The sequence below is a fragment of the Pleurodeles waltl genome, chromosome 9 (assembly GCF_031143425.1).
Source record: "Pleurodeles waltl isolate 20211129_DDA chromosome 9, aPleWal1.hap1.20221129, whole genome shotgun sequence".
Taxonomy (NCBI): Eukaryota; Metazoa; Chordata; class Amphibia; order Caudata; family Salamandridae; genus Pleurodeles; species Pleurodeles waltl.
The window spans coordinates 155953088-155970942 of NC_090448.1; the positions used below are offsets into that span (position 1 = coordinate 155953088).

At 42.0% G+C, this 17855-nt stretch overlaps 1 protein-coding gene across 3 annotated transcripts in view; it reads right to left on the reverse strand.

Moving 5' to 3' along the window:
• Window positions 1-17855, reverse strand: part of IL17RD (interleukin 17 receptor D) — a 199576-nt gene that overhangs the window by 107573 nt on the left and 74148 nt on the right. The window contains exon 2 of one of the 3 annotated variants that reach the window (XM_069206467.1): window positions 5444-5586. The exons of the other annotated variants lie outside the window; for them this stretch is intronic. The gene's annotated coding sequence lies outside the window, so the exon portion shown is untranslated. The remainder of the gene's footprint in view (window positions 1-5443; window positions 5587-17855) is intronic. 3 annotated transcript variants of the gene reach the window in all.

Consider the following 17855-nt stretch of genomic DNA (forward strand, 5'->3'; position numbering starts at 1 on the left):
CCAAACTTTATCTGTAGTCCAACCTAGACATGTTAATATCATTCTGGGTCTTGTTCTGTAAGTAGTTTACCAAGCGTGAACAGACACAGGTAGAATCACACCGCTGTACGGAGTGCAGAAGAGATTAACAATAGGAGTTGTGAGGAGAAAGCAAAGGGTCAGATAGATTGCAGATAAAAGCATCAAGTACTAGGTTGATCTGGGTTTGGGGTGTGGAAAGAGGAATCAACTGTGGTTGGGACTAGAAAAGAGGCCCTTAAGTGGGAAAGAGGAGCATGGCTAAAGAACACCTGATTATTGTAGGGTAGCCCCGACACAGGGCTCAAGACCGTGGACAGGAGGTATCCGATACTGAAGAAGATGGTTGTTGTTCAGATAACTGAATCCAACACATGTAGGTCCTTAACTGAAGCTCAACTCAACTAATACAGATTTTTTGTTATTCACAAAGAACAAACAAGCAATGACCTGAACCGTGAAGGCTTCGAGACCAAGCTTTCACTGGATGGCAAGTCACTTTAATTCGCCTTTGACACAAACCTCACCAGAAAGAATTCAGAACTGCTGTTTAGGCCCCTCATATTCTTGCATCTGTATGGTGGCAATTCCCTGCTATATGGCCTCCCTTAAGGGCCTGTTACACACCGTAGTCATGTCTCACACTAGGGCCAGAAGAAATATGATCACAATATCCCCATCCTGACGGAACTCTGTTGGCTCCCCTTGCAGGCTCGCACCACCTTCACAACCAGCTGCATCATTTACAAATCCATCACGACCAGCACCACTGTGTATATCACAAACAAGCTCACCATCTTTGGTGGTTCTCATCATATCCGTGGCCATGACACCATCAGGCTGCAAACTAAGAAGTATAACATTTTTTTCTCCAAAAAAACTGCAGTCCTTTTACCTCTATGCACCTGGAACAGCTTCCCCATATTTATCAATGCTACCACTACACTGCTCCAATTTAGGAAAGAGCTGAATACTCACCTAAAGAACATAACATCATAGTGCATTAAGAGTGCACAACCCAGCTATCTCTCCTATCACTTATTGTCTGTCGGCTTGTCTCTGACCCTGTACAGAGCTCTGCTGCCTTTCAGCTAGGTTCACACTAGAAATACCAAGTACGTACACATGCACGTACAACAGACAAGTGATTTTTTGAATGCCTAGCAGGTTCAAGTCATGCGTATTTCAGTGGGAAGGACATTTTAAAATTCTTGGGGCTAACTCTTGTGCCGGACTATACGGCTGAAGAAACACAATCATCTCTCACCCCAACTGTATAAATTACCCTAGCAGTCAGTAAGGGAGCAGAATTGTTTTCAAAGTAATGATTCTTATTTGTAAGACTTCAGCAGCATATACCCCAAGTTTTTGGATATTTAGCATGCCCAGTGGTTCAGATTAACCAAAATCAGGCAACCCTTACCCGGGTTCGATTAGTAAAAACGGGCAGAAGGACAATTTAGTGGATAAACCAAAGTTTTGAATGCTATACCTTCTATGCTGTGTACCTACAAAATCTCTTTCAGTTTCGAGAAATCCTGAAAATCTGACTACATAAAATGTGTTGTGTTACAGTATTTTGTTGAGAAGCTTCTAGATGCAGGAGCCTTAAAAATAAATATGACATTGTATGGTATTGTAATAGTATTTATATAGTGCTTACTACCCCTTATGAGGTGTTGAAGCGCTTTTCGTCGAGTAGCACGCTACTCTGGAACCCAACAAGAATTAGTGATGGATTAGTGATGGTATCGGGAAATAGGAGTACAGTCTTAGTATTATTATGAGTTAATCTGAGCCGCGGATATGAGAGTTTGTTAGTTAGATTGACTGGAGTAATGGAGGGGTGGAGGAGGAAAGAATCCAGAAGTGTTAATTGGGAGTATATGGTATTAGGATTTAGCCTTGGGATGAGTAAAGGGGGATGGAGGAGGGAAGAGTCTGTGGAAGGGGTTAGGGAGGTCATAGTAGCAGGGTGAGATGATATAATGTATATCATGTAAGGCAGAGGTGCCAGGAATTTAGTACACCAATGTAAAATGTTGTAAGCTAAGTGACTATGTGTTAATACAGATACTTTACTCCGAATATTCATTTACCATCATGTTGTCAGGCACATATATTGCTATTGTTGCATGTATCAAGTTACAAAGTATACACTCTGCTGACTGTTTGCCTTCCCTCTCCATTAATCACTGATAATAAAACAAAATTAAATGACGGATGCAAACCATAATTAGTTACCTGAAACCAAATTTGTCAACTGCATTTGCCATGTGCGAGGATTGCTACCACACCGGTGAACATTCCTGTCATCCATTGGAATGATGTCAATGTCTGAGAAGACAAAACAGTTGTAATCATATTCCCTCTGGGCTTCATTGAAGCCCACGTTCATCAACTTGGCTCGGTTAAATGTTGTGTCGCCAAACTGCTCTATCACATAACATTGCAAGCAGTGTCTAGAACTTTGGGGAATCTTGGCGGAGTACACCAATGGAAGACTCTCCGAGTTCGCCCCTTAAAAATCAATGCCTAAGTCAAGTGGTGCAGAGTCGACATATAAGAATGTATCTACCCACAAGCAGATGTTTTGATGCAGTAAGTGTCTTTGGGGAGTCACTGGAAAGCAATTAGGACTGTAATGTGGTAAAATCAGGTGGAATCAGAGACTATGCTCAAAGCTGCATTTGGTTAAAGAAAATAATTAGAAGTTAATCACAATTGTGCACCAATTTCCCTATACTAGAGTTCAGAGCGACATGTCTTAGGACATCAGTTAGGCCAGCCAAAGGACATAAAAAACCTCTGGACAGTAGAGGCCACACCGCCTCTAGCTCAACCAACACCCATCCACCATATGTAAAGATCCAGTCATACAGTAAAGATTTTTAGGCTGAAAGTGCAGTCAACGGAGCAGTGGAACCAAGTTGTTATCGCGGCCTGGGTGGGCATTTTTTGCCCCCCCTCCAGAAATAAACACCTAATGTGGAGCCCATTTTATAAACAAATGTCGTTACAGACTCAATTTGTTCTCCCACAGAGAGCGGGACACTGTTGCTTTTTTCTGCCTGCAAAAATATGCTCTGAATTATGGTTATAAGCACGAAAACACAGCACTGGTAGCCCTGTACCCAAATAGGGTGGCTGTTTCAATGCCATGGAGATAGCGGTCCTGCAGTTGCTGGCTCGCGCGCAATATGTTTAACAGCAGAACCAGTAGAAGCTCTGTTGACATAAACTAAGCAGTTCCTCTATATCTAGATGAGAAACTTAGCTGCTTACTTCTGCACAAATGTTGGTGTAGCGAGGAAAGGTTTGCATCACTTTTATTACACACCAGAAACCAATATCAAAATGGAAAAACACTGCTTTAGGTTTGTTACTGTCAACTCAGAAAAACAGGATCGTACTAAAACCAAAGCCAGAAATGACCTAGAGGAAAATCTAATTACACCTAAAATAACGTGCAGGTGCTCCCTAAATTGCCTTCAAGGAACCCATTGGGGAGGGAGAGGGAGGGGGGGGGAATACTCCTTGGCAGTCAAAAACATTACTGCTGTGACCCACAATTAACTACAGGCTGAAAGGTTTGCTGTTCGAGGGTCAGCAGTGAAGGCTAAATACACCTGGAATACTCCACCTGGTCTACACTAAGAAAATATTCAATTCAAATGTCTTCAAATTGCAAAGTCCATGAGAAAAATGTTTTACCCAAAGCATCCCACTTGCTGCATACACCATCCCTCGACAGTGCAGGCATATAGTTTTCCGAGCAACATTTTAACCCAGTGTCCATTTCCACCACCTGGGGAAGACTTATGTGAGAATGCCCTAGCTCTGCCAAGTCAAGATGTGCCCAGATAGAAATTTAAGTCACACAAAGCAGTCACAAGTGAGCCAGTGTCCTAAGGAGTGAATTGTTTCGTTAGGAGGGAGGGCACCACCATTAAAAGTACCAATGGTGCTGCTGAACAGTTTGGGTGCATGTTTTTATACTTCCATCAACCACGAAAACAATTTGTATACACTACAGGTTTTGAGGTTCACATTCATTAATGAGGGTCTTCGTTCAATAGCGTTGACAAGGTTCAGGAACCCTAATTAAGCCCAGTCTCACACAGAGATCCCATAGAACCTATCACAAAACAGCTGTCATTTTATTTTGACAAGTTTGCTACGGCTGCTCACATTGGCTATTGCATTTTTTTTTTAATGCCGTGTGACGTTCAAGACTCACCAGAACATGAGGCAATGTGACTGTTAGCACAAACAGCACCTTGCCTCCCTAGTACTCGAGGAAAGAAAATAGATGGGATTAAGGAGGGACTTGTGGAGGGGTCACGATTGGGTTTGTGAGGCACACTGAATATGTTCCAGGACATCTCATTGGCTCGCGCACACCCCACAAATACTTTGAGATCATTTTAATGCTAACTTTGTGTTACAAAATATTAAAGTGGATTCAATGCAGGGGCTATGTGAAAAAAATCCGTTCGAGTTCCCCCATTAACTAGCTCCAAATGCGACTGAATTAAAGGTTACTCTTTCAAAGTTACACCTCCTTTTGTGAGCAGGAAAACAATAGCTAGTTAGATCTGATAATCGAGCAAAAGTCCCGACTATTTTAAAACAGAGCACAGCACCACCAATTCAAAAAACCAGTCAGTCCACAAATCCATCTTCAGCACAGTATTAGATTCTTATTTTGGGGTCTGATCCAGTTCAAAAGCAGGTTTAGAGGTTTCAGGTCGACCCAGTGAAGGTGCCAGCGTGTGTGCATCCAGGTGTATGTCCTCCAGACACCAGTAATGGCCTGTGCACTACTCTCCATAAATTGCCCACTGAAGGGCATTCCAAGAGTGTAGTGCTGAGGTGCACACCTTCACCAATGCTGGTGGTCTTGCAGTACTGCTTGGTGTGCACAGTTTCGACATGTCATCAGCCGGCTGGTCCCCTCCCCCATATAGAAAGCAGGTGCACGTGATAATGGCCCCCTATTTTCATAAAACCCTTTTGAAAAGCCAAATACCATGAATTCCAAAGCTGCTGAAGATGATGGATGGCTGACAAGATAGGGAAGCCCTCCCCGCCGGTGCGTGCAAGGAACTTGTTGCTCTACCTCTCAGATGCTATCGAGGCGTGCCGCCATACACCGCCGCACAGGTGTGACGAATAGGGGCGGCTACGGATGCAGAGCCCGACAAAGAACTTCAAAGGTATCTGGAACAACCCACTTTGCAAAGACGTAAAAAGAGAAATGGAAAAAAAAAAACAGATACAATCTGTGACGTAATGTTCGTCACTACAATCAATAAAAAATTCATGCTTTGTGAAAACGAGTAAATCAAAACCAGTACTAGACAGGAAAAAGAGTTTGAGTATTCAAGGTCTAATGCAAAAGAAGCGGCTGGAGTCATCTTACCCAAGCCACAGCATGGATCGGGTACACTGGTCCATAGAAACAAGGCGACACTGCCGCAACGGTTCAGGAGTCCCAGGAGTTTGCCAAAGTAAAGCGACAAGTGGAGAACCACATACAGGCAACATTATCTTCTAGCTCGAAGACTGAAACAAATTGAATATGGACACATAGGGACACATATGGAACTTAGCGTGTATACAAAGGCCTCAATATTGTCAAATATATCACACAGAGAAAAGCAGGAATACCATTTGTTAGATGTATGCAAAGCCAGCTAAATTAGGAACCCTTGCCAGGTTAACCCCACACTGCGTGATCCACTGAACTTCACAATTTTTAGGTCACACTTGTCAGCATTGCTGACTGCAAACAAATTGTCAATTTTTAAAAATATCCATTAAACTTTGCACCCACAGCAGTAACATGCACATCAAATGCTTTTGGCTGTTTGATACATCATTCCGCCTCCTAACTCTATTGCCATGCATAATGGTCTATTTCCTACCTCGAAAGTACACCAAAACATCCCTATTACCACAGATATAACTTGCCTATCTTTCTTTTGTTCCACTGATGTAGGCTTTTTTGAATGTTTTAGTCAGGACTCCATATGCAAACCTTTTGCCTTTAGCTGTGCTTGTTGGCCATTTGAGATTACATTTTTTTTTCCAAATCATTTCATTACTGAACAGGCATTCAAATACATCACTAGAAAGGACAAAAGGGTAATTGTGGTAGGTTTTGAGATGTATTACAACTATCTGACAGTATCTTAAATCAATCTTCTATACAGAATGCGGGGAGGCAGTACTGCGGAGGACGCAAACTGAATCCACTCATTCTTAGCTTGGCTAAGCACTCCCTGGTGCCAGATTACATTTGTTTTGGCAGTCTCACAGCGCCAGTAGTGGCATGCCCAAAACTCAATGAGAATGGCCCAGCACAAAAAAGGAACCTTGTGTTGAAAGCCCTATTTCAAGGGGCATTGAGAACCCTCCCACTGTGATGTTTTGAGCGGAAACTCCAAAATATTCAGTTCTTACTTGCTGCAGAACGTTAATCTCAAAGGTAGAATGCAGACATGTGCTTTGATGCCAATCCAATGCAAATACCCAGAGTCAACCAAGTTTGGAGATGTCTGGTCAAAGTGGACAACTCTCAACCCAAAGTGGCCAACTGTTAGGTATCATTGTAATCAGCTGTGGAGCTTCAACTAGTCCAGTGGAAAGTTAACTAAAAAACACAATTCCCAGAATTCATTACATGGTCACATAAAACATGAGGGTTAGGCACAATGGGGCTAACAAAAACTTTTAGGAGTATGGTAACCAGTACTGCAAGGGTACTATAATGTATTCTATTTTATGCCTTTGTCAATCTGCTGAAAGACTTCCAATTCCAATTCCATATTACTAAAGTGGAAAGACAACAAATCTCCTTTCTGTTTGTACCATCTGTATAGGAATATTCCCTGAATATACCAAATGGATTCCAATTGTGTGTGTTCTGCAGCCAATTCCCCCAGGCACGTAAGGGGACCTAAAAGAGCACTACAGGAATACTAGTTTAGATACTTCAAAATGCCTTTGGGAATAGGGCTCCCTGTGCAGCCCAGTCATGAAGCGAGCTGGAAACCCAAGATGGAATCTTATGTGAAGAGCTCTAGAACCATGACCAAGGCATACACACAAAGACTTGGACTGGTCTTCGCATACCGATAAGCTTCGAAGTTCACCAACTCAGATTGTTTGCACTTCATAACATTAAATGGCTAAACCATGCATCTCTGTACAAACTTCACATACAGCAACACTGCATCACAAAGTCTACTGCCAGGAAGGACTTGTGGCCAAACCGCTAATGTTGGCAACAAAGCAGCTAAAATAGCCTGGCACAGCCAGAAACCAAGAGTGTGCATAATGCATACTTCTTATGCACAGATTTGGGGGCTGTTCAACAAGTGATTCACACGAAAGACTGAGCTACAGATAAAGGTCTTGGCCAGGCAGGCCTTCCTGTAATCTCTTCTACTGCCACCGAGGATAATAATATGGTTTTATGTATTGCTTTCTAAACATTTGGTTAATCGGCCTTGGAAAAGAGCTTGTAGAACAGGGCCTCAAGCCTGCCTAAGTTAAAGGCGTTCTCGGTGTCCCCTGGAATGACGTAGGCCCTAGAAGTACAGTTTTGGGTGTTTAGTAGTTTTGCTGATTCTGCAAGTACCATGACAGTCGCAGCTCCCCACGGAAAGCGCAGCTGCACGCGAGAGCAAGTGCCAACTCGCTGCACGTGTCACCAAAATACAGACTTCAGGTGCACGACAGACAAAACAATTATCGCACGGGAAGTTCAAACAAGGCACTCTGCCAGATCCTACAAGGGTGCAATTTGTTAATCCAATAAGATTTCCTGAGGTAGGAAAACGTCGGTATCCAGAAGGGAAGCTACTCACAGAAGATAAGTCTTCGCCGACATATAGTCGTGTTAGTTTTTCTCAGAAATTTCAGAGCTATGTTGTGCAAACACAACCACGTGTCTCTTTAGAGTGCCACGGGCTCATCCGGACTAACCCTATTAAATTCTCTCTCTCCTCCCAAGAGATACAGATGCTGGGGACATGGATAATTCCGGGGACAGTAGGAAGGGTGGGTTGGTAGGTGCAGTTTAACTGGAGCTAATGCATTCGAGGATCCACTATCAAATGAGAACTTGGCAAAGGAATCAGGAATACCATATTTGGAAATTCCTGAATTCAGCCGTTTGCTTGCCAAAGATGTATCCTGTGTATGCGGCAGAGGTGGGCGGCCACTGAAGGTTCAAGCCAGGCTCCACCCACAAGCCGGTCTCTGGCTCTGCTCTAGGACCATCGAGCCCAAAAACGAGCACAGCTTTCATGTGCCTTCTCGATCCCAACACACTCGAACCTCGTGCTGTGATAGTTCGAAAATAAAGCATAAACGTTCCATCTCGAAAGAAAGAGAAAAATATAGCCATCTAGTAGTGAAACAGCATATTATGCAACCAGAAGGACAGGAATCAATCCTGGCTTTCTCCCTTGATTAAATTGTGTAATGCCAGGCTATTCTCTTATTTCACCGAGCCTTCTTTTTCTTCGAGATCACATATGTGAGTGTCTTTAAATACACGAGTTGAGGATATGCAATGAACAATGAAGTGTTTGATTTAATAAAATATAATGTTGCTCCGTGTATAGCAAGAATCTAGGCCACATACAGGGTAGAGATGAAAACAGACTTGAATCTTAGTTCGCTAATGGCATTCCTGTCAGGGTGGGTGGCAGGAACATGTTTAAATTCGCGTTTAATAATGGGCTTTTGGGGGGGGGGGGCGGGGAGGGGAACATCAGAAAGGGGGGGGGGGGGGGAAACACTTTACTTAATTAAAAAAAAATCATTTACCTCCTCTGCTGCTACTCTGTACCATGACGCTCCTCGCTGCAGGCACAGGCTCCCAGCCTGCCCTGCGCCAATCCTGACGCTGCTCAGAGCAGCGTCAGGATTGGCTGTGAGCCCCCAGCCAGGGCACTCCCAGGCAGACTGGTAGCCTGTGCAGGCTCTCTCCAGCCCAGTAACTGTGTTGCTGGGCTGGACAGAGCCTGCAGCACATGTGTGTATGGCCAGCCCAAGACCGCTGGCCAAACACACATGCACAGTGAAGGGGGAGTGCTAAGCACACCCCCTTAGTGCACGTCACACCCGTGGCCCCGCCCCTTTAAAAGAAAACGATAATAAACAGTTTATTATTGTTTTATTTAAAAGGTTTTGCAGCTGCCGCAGCTGGCAGACAGGGTGGATTGGGGGGGGGGGGGGGGGAAGGGAGAGGGGTGCACTCCTCCGCCCAAACGGATGAGCAGTCACTGGTCATTACATCTCAATACAGTGATATAATGTGATGAACAAAGGTGAAGCACTTCTGCATGTGAAACAAATAAACTTTTTGAAATTTCAAGAGATGTTTTCATTATTTTGTATGATGTTTGTTACATGATTTACATGCCAACTTTTTTCAGGTCTCGGCTCGTGCATGGGCTTTTAAGAGTCGAGCCAGACCCTTGGCTTGGCTCTACTTATAAATCTGTCGGCTCACCCACCTCTGATCTGCAGCACATCCACGGACCTTCTAATCAGGAGCACAGCTTCGTCTGCAAGTCTGAGGGGGGGTACAGAGTTAGAGGGGTTGGCAAGATGGGCAAGGGGCTTCATATTTCCCAACAATCGCGCTGGCATAAAATGTCAAAATAAATTAGATGACAAGCAGGGGGGTGAAAAGTGAGACGAATGCGGATTGGTAGGGGTGGCAAGTGAGAGAAAACAATACTCTGCAAAATAACCAACATTTTTTAAACATTTTCAAAGCAGAGAGGAAGAGGGTGTGTGTGCGTTTTTGTGATGTTTATGTAAAAATTCCTTGTGAAATCTAACAGACACCTCACCATACCTGACTGAAAGCTTCTGCACCCAGCTATTTTCCAGGAAATACATTTATTAGGGGGGGTGTAACACCTCAAAGACCCCCTAAAGCTACGCCCCTCCTTGTAATTGCATGTTTCTGTTACAAACCCCACTGGGAATTCCAAATGTCCCATAATGAAGCCATGCATGTGTTGAAAAAAAAAAAAATGAAATACAACATACGTGTTAACAGAGTGGAAAGGAGAACTTCTAAAATTGTTTTTTTTTAAAAAAACATTTAAAAAAAAAAAAAACAATGAGCTCTTTATCTAAAGCTCAGAGATATACATCTTTTTTGGTTCCTTCACTTAATGGGCATGTTTGACAAAGGCATATTCTAATAGTCTAAAAATAATAAGCATTGGCAATGCCAATAGGTCTCATCTATGTGAGAGCTATTGGACTTGACAATCTCCTTTGGATATATTGTAGCACAGCATAACTGTGCAGCATGCCAAAGGTTCAAGTGAAAACAAAATGTTACGACTTCATAGTGATTTTTTTTCTAGCTTTAATTTTAGCCATGCTGCACAACCATCCTGCAGAACAACAAGGCTACGAGACACTGGCATAGGCAATAGCCCTCGAATAGGCAAGACCCAATGGCTTTGAAGATCCTTGTTGACTGATGTTTTTAACCATGCTGTTCATTTCTGCAGCCAATGCCCTCAAAATAACTGGGCGAACCTTGCAATGAAATTTGCATAATGTGTGTTTGCATCACACAGTACTTTTATTAAGACTGCATATCTGCCCAGTGAGGGATTTAAGGGTTTAGTGCTGTGTAAAAAACATCAATGTGCTATCAAAACTAATCCTAAGCCACAAGCCTTGCTTTTTTGTTTTAAAAGTGAATACCTTGGCTGGCAGAATCCCCTACACCACAAAATTACAATCAGTTCTCATTTTGCGATGTAAAAAATAAGGAAAACTTAAGTATATGTTCACACACCTTTTATTATTGGCACAGTCAGGACATGTTCATAAAATGCTGAAGTTTTATGAAACAAACACTCTTAACACAACAGTAACCACCACTTTTGTTTCGCAATTGTGTATTTCGGTTCAAATCTGCACGCGTCTGTTAAGAAGTCCACACACACTATTGAAGGGGCCGTGTGAAAAATATACAACCATGTCCACTTAAAGACCCTATATGGCTGCTCTTACTGTAGTCGGCGTTCTCTGTTACTAAAAACAAGATTGAAAGTGGAGCCTTTCTTTTGTGGAGTTCAAGCAGTTCTGATGATCCTGAAGAAACCTTATAAGCAGGAAAAAAAAAAAAGCAAAACAAATGCCATTCTTTTCAGCGGCGGATCCCTTCGCCCTTTATCAGAAGTACAAGCCAAACGTAAACGAGGGTTGGTGGGATGGAGATGAAAGGGGGGCTGTGGGGGGGGGGGAGCAGGAGAAACGGGGGTGGAGGAGAAAAGGAGGTGGGTGGGGTGGAGCAGAAACAGATGGGGTAGGCGGTGGGAAGCAAGAGAATCATCATGGACGAGGGGCGGGTGGGAGGCAAAAAAAAAAGCATCATAGGTGGAGGGTATGGGAGACGGACGACATGAAACACAAGCTCGCATATTTGTCCTTGTGTAATGTAACTGAAGCTCAGGTAAAGGTCTCCAATATCTTTTGGTTGAGTTTGCACTATACTTAAATGCAAAACAAAATGCCTTATGGTGAGACGCTAATTAGTGTGGTTTCCAGCTAAAGCTGTCCTGTCCCAGCATGCACTTTTCTACCAAACAGATCACCTTGTAGGAGACGAAGAATACGTGGACATGACACAACTGGCATGACCAGGCTAGCGCAACTGTGCCTTCCCATGCGCATGAAGAGATCTTGCCACCCTGTATTAACCATGCCATTTTAACAAAAAAAACAACGATTTCCACTTTGAGATTGCTTTGAATTGAACGAGGTCAGTTCAGTGATTGTTAGAAATTCCTCAAAAGCGTGAGAGTCAACATGAATTCAACTTTCATAAAAGCACTGAAACGATATAGCAATATCTACTTTTCCTCTCACTCCTTTCTGAACGTCACCTCACTCTGCTTGTCTTGATGTTTCAGTGAACACAGCCCCTAGCTGGCAGCACCAGTGGAGCAGTGAGGGGGTGGCTGTTCAGAAGCAGTTTACTGTACACTTGTTACTTCATCCTCTGAACTCGTCCTCGCCGCCCGAGGCGGGGGTCCTCAATAGAGGAGAATGAAAATATTTGCCAAAGGATGAAGATTAACAGAGATCTATAGCACCTCACTACCATGACTAAAGGAACCTAGGGCAAACATTTGTAGGAAAAAACACAAAACAAATACCATTCTTTCCAGCAGCAGAGTCCCTCGTCCCTTAACAGAAGTAGAAGCTGAACACAAACAAAGATGAAATAGGGACAGGGTGGAGAATAAACAGACTGGGACACAAGGTGGGAGGAAAAAGAAGCAACATGGATTAAGGGTGGGTGGAAGTTTATAAGAAGTAACATGGACGGGGCAGAAGACTGCCTGAAGCACAAGCGCTCAGATGGAGTTGCCAAGACATGACGTCCACGTGCCGTAACAAACAGGAACAAAGAAAATTAGAATAACGCTGGAGCTAACCAATGGTAAAGTATGGGTGGGCTGTGAGCCCACCGAATGTAAACAAGATGTCTCGAAGAAACAGCACACGAGCTGTCTAGCCACGACTTAACAAGCATTGGCAAAGCCAACAGGTCTCGGCAATCTGGCAATCAGAAAGCTATAGGCGCTGGGAATGTAAGCGTATTTGTGTACAGCTATGGGGCTGTTTTTATGAATTAACACAAATGCATTAACATTGCCAATGCGTATAGCTCTCAGATTGCAGAGACCTATTGGCTTTCTGCGAAAGAAAGACACTGAGAGTGTGGTTAAGGAGGATTTCAGCAAATTTGCATTTTAAATGGAGAAGGCTGTCCATTAGGTATGTTAATGTATGCTCATTTCCTTATTTTTAGCTTCTGGGCCGGATGCATGGCTGCTGCTTCAGCAGGTGAAAAAGCAGAAAGCTCTCCATTTGTTCAGCAAACTCTGAGGCGCCAGGGAAACTCAGTTTGGCATAAGTCACTCGGTCCGGGCCGGCCTGGAGTATATAAAGAGTCATACTGTAAGAAACAATATGTTTCTAATACAATGTTGTGGAATGTTTTATATTATTACCAAAAGCATGTGTTCAATCCGATTTTGGGTGCAAGTGGATCAAAGACATCTATGGGTATGCTATTAAATTTGTGCATACAACTCCCCAACAAGCGCTCAATGTTGGCACAGAGCATATAAAAATAAATTTTGTTTCCATTAGGCATTTGGAAGAATTGAGGGGCAAATGCAACAGATTACTCATGCGTACTATTGGGTTTAACCAAAAGCACATGTCTGTATTAATGGGGGAAAAAAAAAAAATATATATATATATATATATATATATATATATATACACCGAAAATTCATAAATCATTGACATCGCCACCGGGAAGACCAATAGTATCGGCATGTGATTCATTGTTTGAAAGAGTTTCTAATTATGTAGATGTTTATTTAGCCCCAATTGTTAAGACACTCAGTTCATATATTAAGGATTCTGGAGATCTTTTAAAGATATTATTAGATTTGGATTGGCATGAAAATTATTTACTAGTGACAATAGATGTGATATCACTTTATACTTCCATTAATCATGTAATTGGTTTAAATGCCTGTGAATATTTTTTGAAGCAGCGTAATATCTCAGAATTAGAACATTCAAAAATGCTACTTGATATGATTGATATGTGTTTGCAAAATAATATCTTTATATTTAATCATGAGATATATCATCAATTATGTGGTACAGCCATGGGCATCTCCTTTTCTCCAAATTATGCCAACCTAGTAATGGGTTGGTGGGAAAGAGAGATAGCATGGAATAAAAGAAATGAGGGATTTGCTGAAAAAGCATTATTGTGGGTTCGTTTCATAGATGACCTTTTTATAATCTGGAATGGATCAAAAGTCACCTTGTGTTAGAAAAGGATAGCAATTGGCTAGAAGTGGAGAATAAGGGTTTCGTCAAATGCAATTCCTGCAAAGCATGTAAAATAGGGCAATCAATGAAAAAAAATTAATTTACCAAACGGACAGGAATGGCTCATCAAACATAAAATTACATGTGATACAAAATACGTAATCTATATTATAGAATGTCATTGTGGCCTAAAGTACATTGGGAGTACAATTTGTGCGCTTAAGAAAAGAATCCTTGAACATATCAGAGCTATCACTCATAGAGATTATACATATGCGACAGCCAGACATCTACAGACACACACATGAAATGATTGGAAGACACTTAGATATTATGGTACAGATCATATCCCAGATCATGAAAGAGGAGGGGTTGAGATTTTTAATAACTGTCTTAATTATTTTTGTGAGCATTGGAGAGAAATTTTATTTTTATTTCTTTTTTTAAGCAAGTCCTGATTCACACGAAATTAAAATTTGTAAAAATATAAAATTCAAGTTATATTCATTATATTACCACTAGGAAAAAGTAAGTAAAAAATGGCGGTATAAAGTTAACTAAACTAATGGTGAGAATAACAGAATTTGAGTTGTAAATAACAAATGAAGTGAATTTGCTATTTGGTTACTTCTTTACAGAATGTTGGAATTTCAATACGATTGTATTCTCCCTGAGAAAGATTGATCGTGAAATTTTGCACTTAAATTACTTATTTATGTTTAAACTACAATTCCCAGCATGCATCATGTGGGTATAATACTTTCCATTATAAAAGGAACTTGCAGTGTGAACTGGATGTTTGAACTCGAAAAAGACCATTCGGTCGAAACGCGTTGTTCTGCTTTCCTGTTTCAAATAAAATCAAGAATTATTGTACCTTGGTGGAGTGCGCTGCTAAATTTTTTATGAAATAATGCTTTTTGGGTTGGTTCACCCAGAGCGGTTGCACCGGTATTTGAGCGCGGCGCCTTTCTTTGAACCGTCTTGCTCTTCGATATATATATATATATATATATATATATATATATATATATATATATATATATATATAACACAATTTTTTTAAAACAAAATCACAATTATTTGGGCTTGTAAGGTCAGCAACATAATAGGAAACTGAAATACAATAAAGTGCACTACATGTGTAATTAGCAAGTTTCGATTTCCAAGCTACTTGGCAATGTACAAAATATGTATTTACAAGCATCTACAGTGACACCCAGGGGTGGAGGAAACAAATGCATGAGACAGCTCACATGGAGCTTAGACATGTCCCAAATTTGGAGGGAAATTACCAACACTGAAAAAAAATATATGTGACATGTGCATAGCTACCAAGGTTTCAGATTGCTAAGTGTGACATTTTCATAATTTCAGTGTAATTATGAGTGACATTTCAATAACTATAAGTGACACACTTGCTAGCAAAAACAAGCTGTGAAAATGAGGGAAGCATAGAAATAATCAGAAATTATACCCATTTGAGCAACCCAAAATCCTACAACTGCTGCAAAGCACCAGAAATGGAAGCACCTGGTGCCCTTGTAAGCTGATCTTACTGAGAGGAGCATCACCGAGCTCGAAGCTGCTCTGTCCCACGTGGGACCCCGCTCTGTCCCACGTGGCACCACATGTCACCCAGGTCGAGTAACAGGATGCGGGAGGACCCTGAACACAGATCTCAGCCCACCTATATTCATAAATGATAGAGTCAGCTAACTTGGACCCCGGCCGCTGTAGTGAGCATCACCCAGGCATGATGATGATTCAAGAGGTCTTAGGCAATAAGAGGCCTGTAGGTGAGGCACAAATAGCGCCGCGGTCACAGCCAGAGCTGAGGAGCTAAATTCAAAAAGTCACAGCTCACACCTTCATTTAGAAACAAATAAGTATTTACTTAGCTCAGTCAAGTCACACTAATCATTATTAATAAAGCATTTGAGTATGAGCGCTGAGCCGGCCACCCAGGCTCAGGGCGTGCTGAAGCACCAGCTATATAAACACAGTGAGTCTTCACTTCAAGTTGCATAATAATTTTGGAAACAAGGAAATTCAAATGTAATTAATTGGCATAAAAATGATGATATCAAGATTCAGAACTGGGCCCATAAGGAGGATGTTTACAGGTGTGGGGTGAGGGGGTCTTGCCATGCAAGGCAAGCTTCAGTACCCTACACCTCTCTGGAAGCAGCTGTCTCCTGCAGACAGGCATAGATGAGAAAAGAAGAAATGAAGGCAAAAGGTGCTAGGCAGCAGCATGAACACAGGGTAAATGGAAACAAGCATTTGCAATGCAACAGGTCTTGCGTTTGCTCATGTTAGAGTTGATAGCGTTGTAAACTCCTAACCCGACTTTTCACCTATCGGCAAAAGTGAATTTATGTACGTAACCCAAAAAAGTGCAATTAACTATGTAAAGCGCTCGACTTCTGCAAAGCAAAATCGTGCTAGTAAATTAGAGAAAAGGTAGTCCACGAGCCGGACAGAAAACAGCGAGCCTCTCATGTTTTCTGTACTTGGTCGATGCGCTCGAGGAGGGCTAGCCACCGGAAAAGGCATGACGTATGCATGCCTTCGACTAATGAAAGCAAGTAGATTTTAATAGGCAAGCCCACGAACCAATGAAAAACACTGGCGTGACGTCAACAGGGCTCCGAGCCCTTTTCTTAACACTAAAGGGTCTCGCTGCGATATGCATGCGCGAGCGCATGCAACGCAGGCTCGACCCTAAAAATAGAGCTCAGAGCAAATTAAAACACCAGCACTCTTGAGGAGGGCTTGGAAAAAAAGGAAAAAAGTTCCTAAATTGGGCACAACATGAGGTATAGTGGAGAGATAATGTACTTAGTCCCTGCTCTCGGGGAGAGGTAAATACAGAAAAAGGCACGACCAAAGCATGACATGGACAAATGGTGAGAAAACAATGGGAGAGCGACAATGTAGCCAGCCAATGGTAAGCTTATGTGCAGACTGAAGCCCACAATGTAGATATAGCGTGTCTCGGTTCAATGCGGTCTAGAGCTGAGACCTAAAAATGACTTGAACAGGAGGGTATTGGGTGCAGTTCCTCTGTCTTCCCCGAGTGGTCCTGTTCAAATAGCAACTAACAGACTGAAGAATGGGCATGCAACAGGTAAGGAAATGGGAGAGGGGTCTTAAATTGAGCACAGCACCCCCTTCCGACAATCTCAAGCAACAGTTAGCAAGGGAATGATATTGTTTTCTGTAGATCAGAATAATGGAAATTAACAGCTACTTAAGAAGCTATCAGATTATTCAAAGGCTGGTTGGCAGCCGGAAAGGGCCCTTCTTCACAAAATAAGTCTGAATGCTGGTGTCCTATACTTATGGCTGTGTTTCCATAAATGCAAGTCATTTTTTTTTTTTTTTTTTTAGAATTAATCAAAATCTCCAAGGAATTACTAGTAGACCTATGCAAGTCCTGTATATGTATGCTCCACAAGGTTAAATCCTATGGATTGCCTGCCATACAGACAATTGCTGAAGCAAACTTGCAAAACGTGCAATTGCACATTTTATTTCATCCCTTACCACGGGGAAATTATTTTGCATGTGGATAAACCCTTTCAACCAACCGTAACTGAAAGTGTGGTGTGTTTGAGGCATGTTCACATGCAATTTGCACACATAAGCCATTCTTTTTAGCCCTTGAGTTTAAAACCGAAATTGGATGCGAAAAGACAGTGGTGATATGTTTTGGAATACCCACAGTGTTACTATTTAAGTGTTCTACCCACATGCCCTCCACCAGAAAACATTCCATCCCTAGCGTTAAACTTAATACATTTGGAAAGCTATCATCCTTTGTAATGTTACATGCTCTTAAATAGGATGTACACTCAGAAAATTCCTCAAATCCTAATTCCAAATCCAAAACTCCATTATTTTGGGATCAA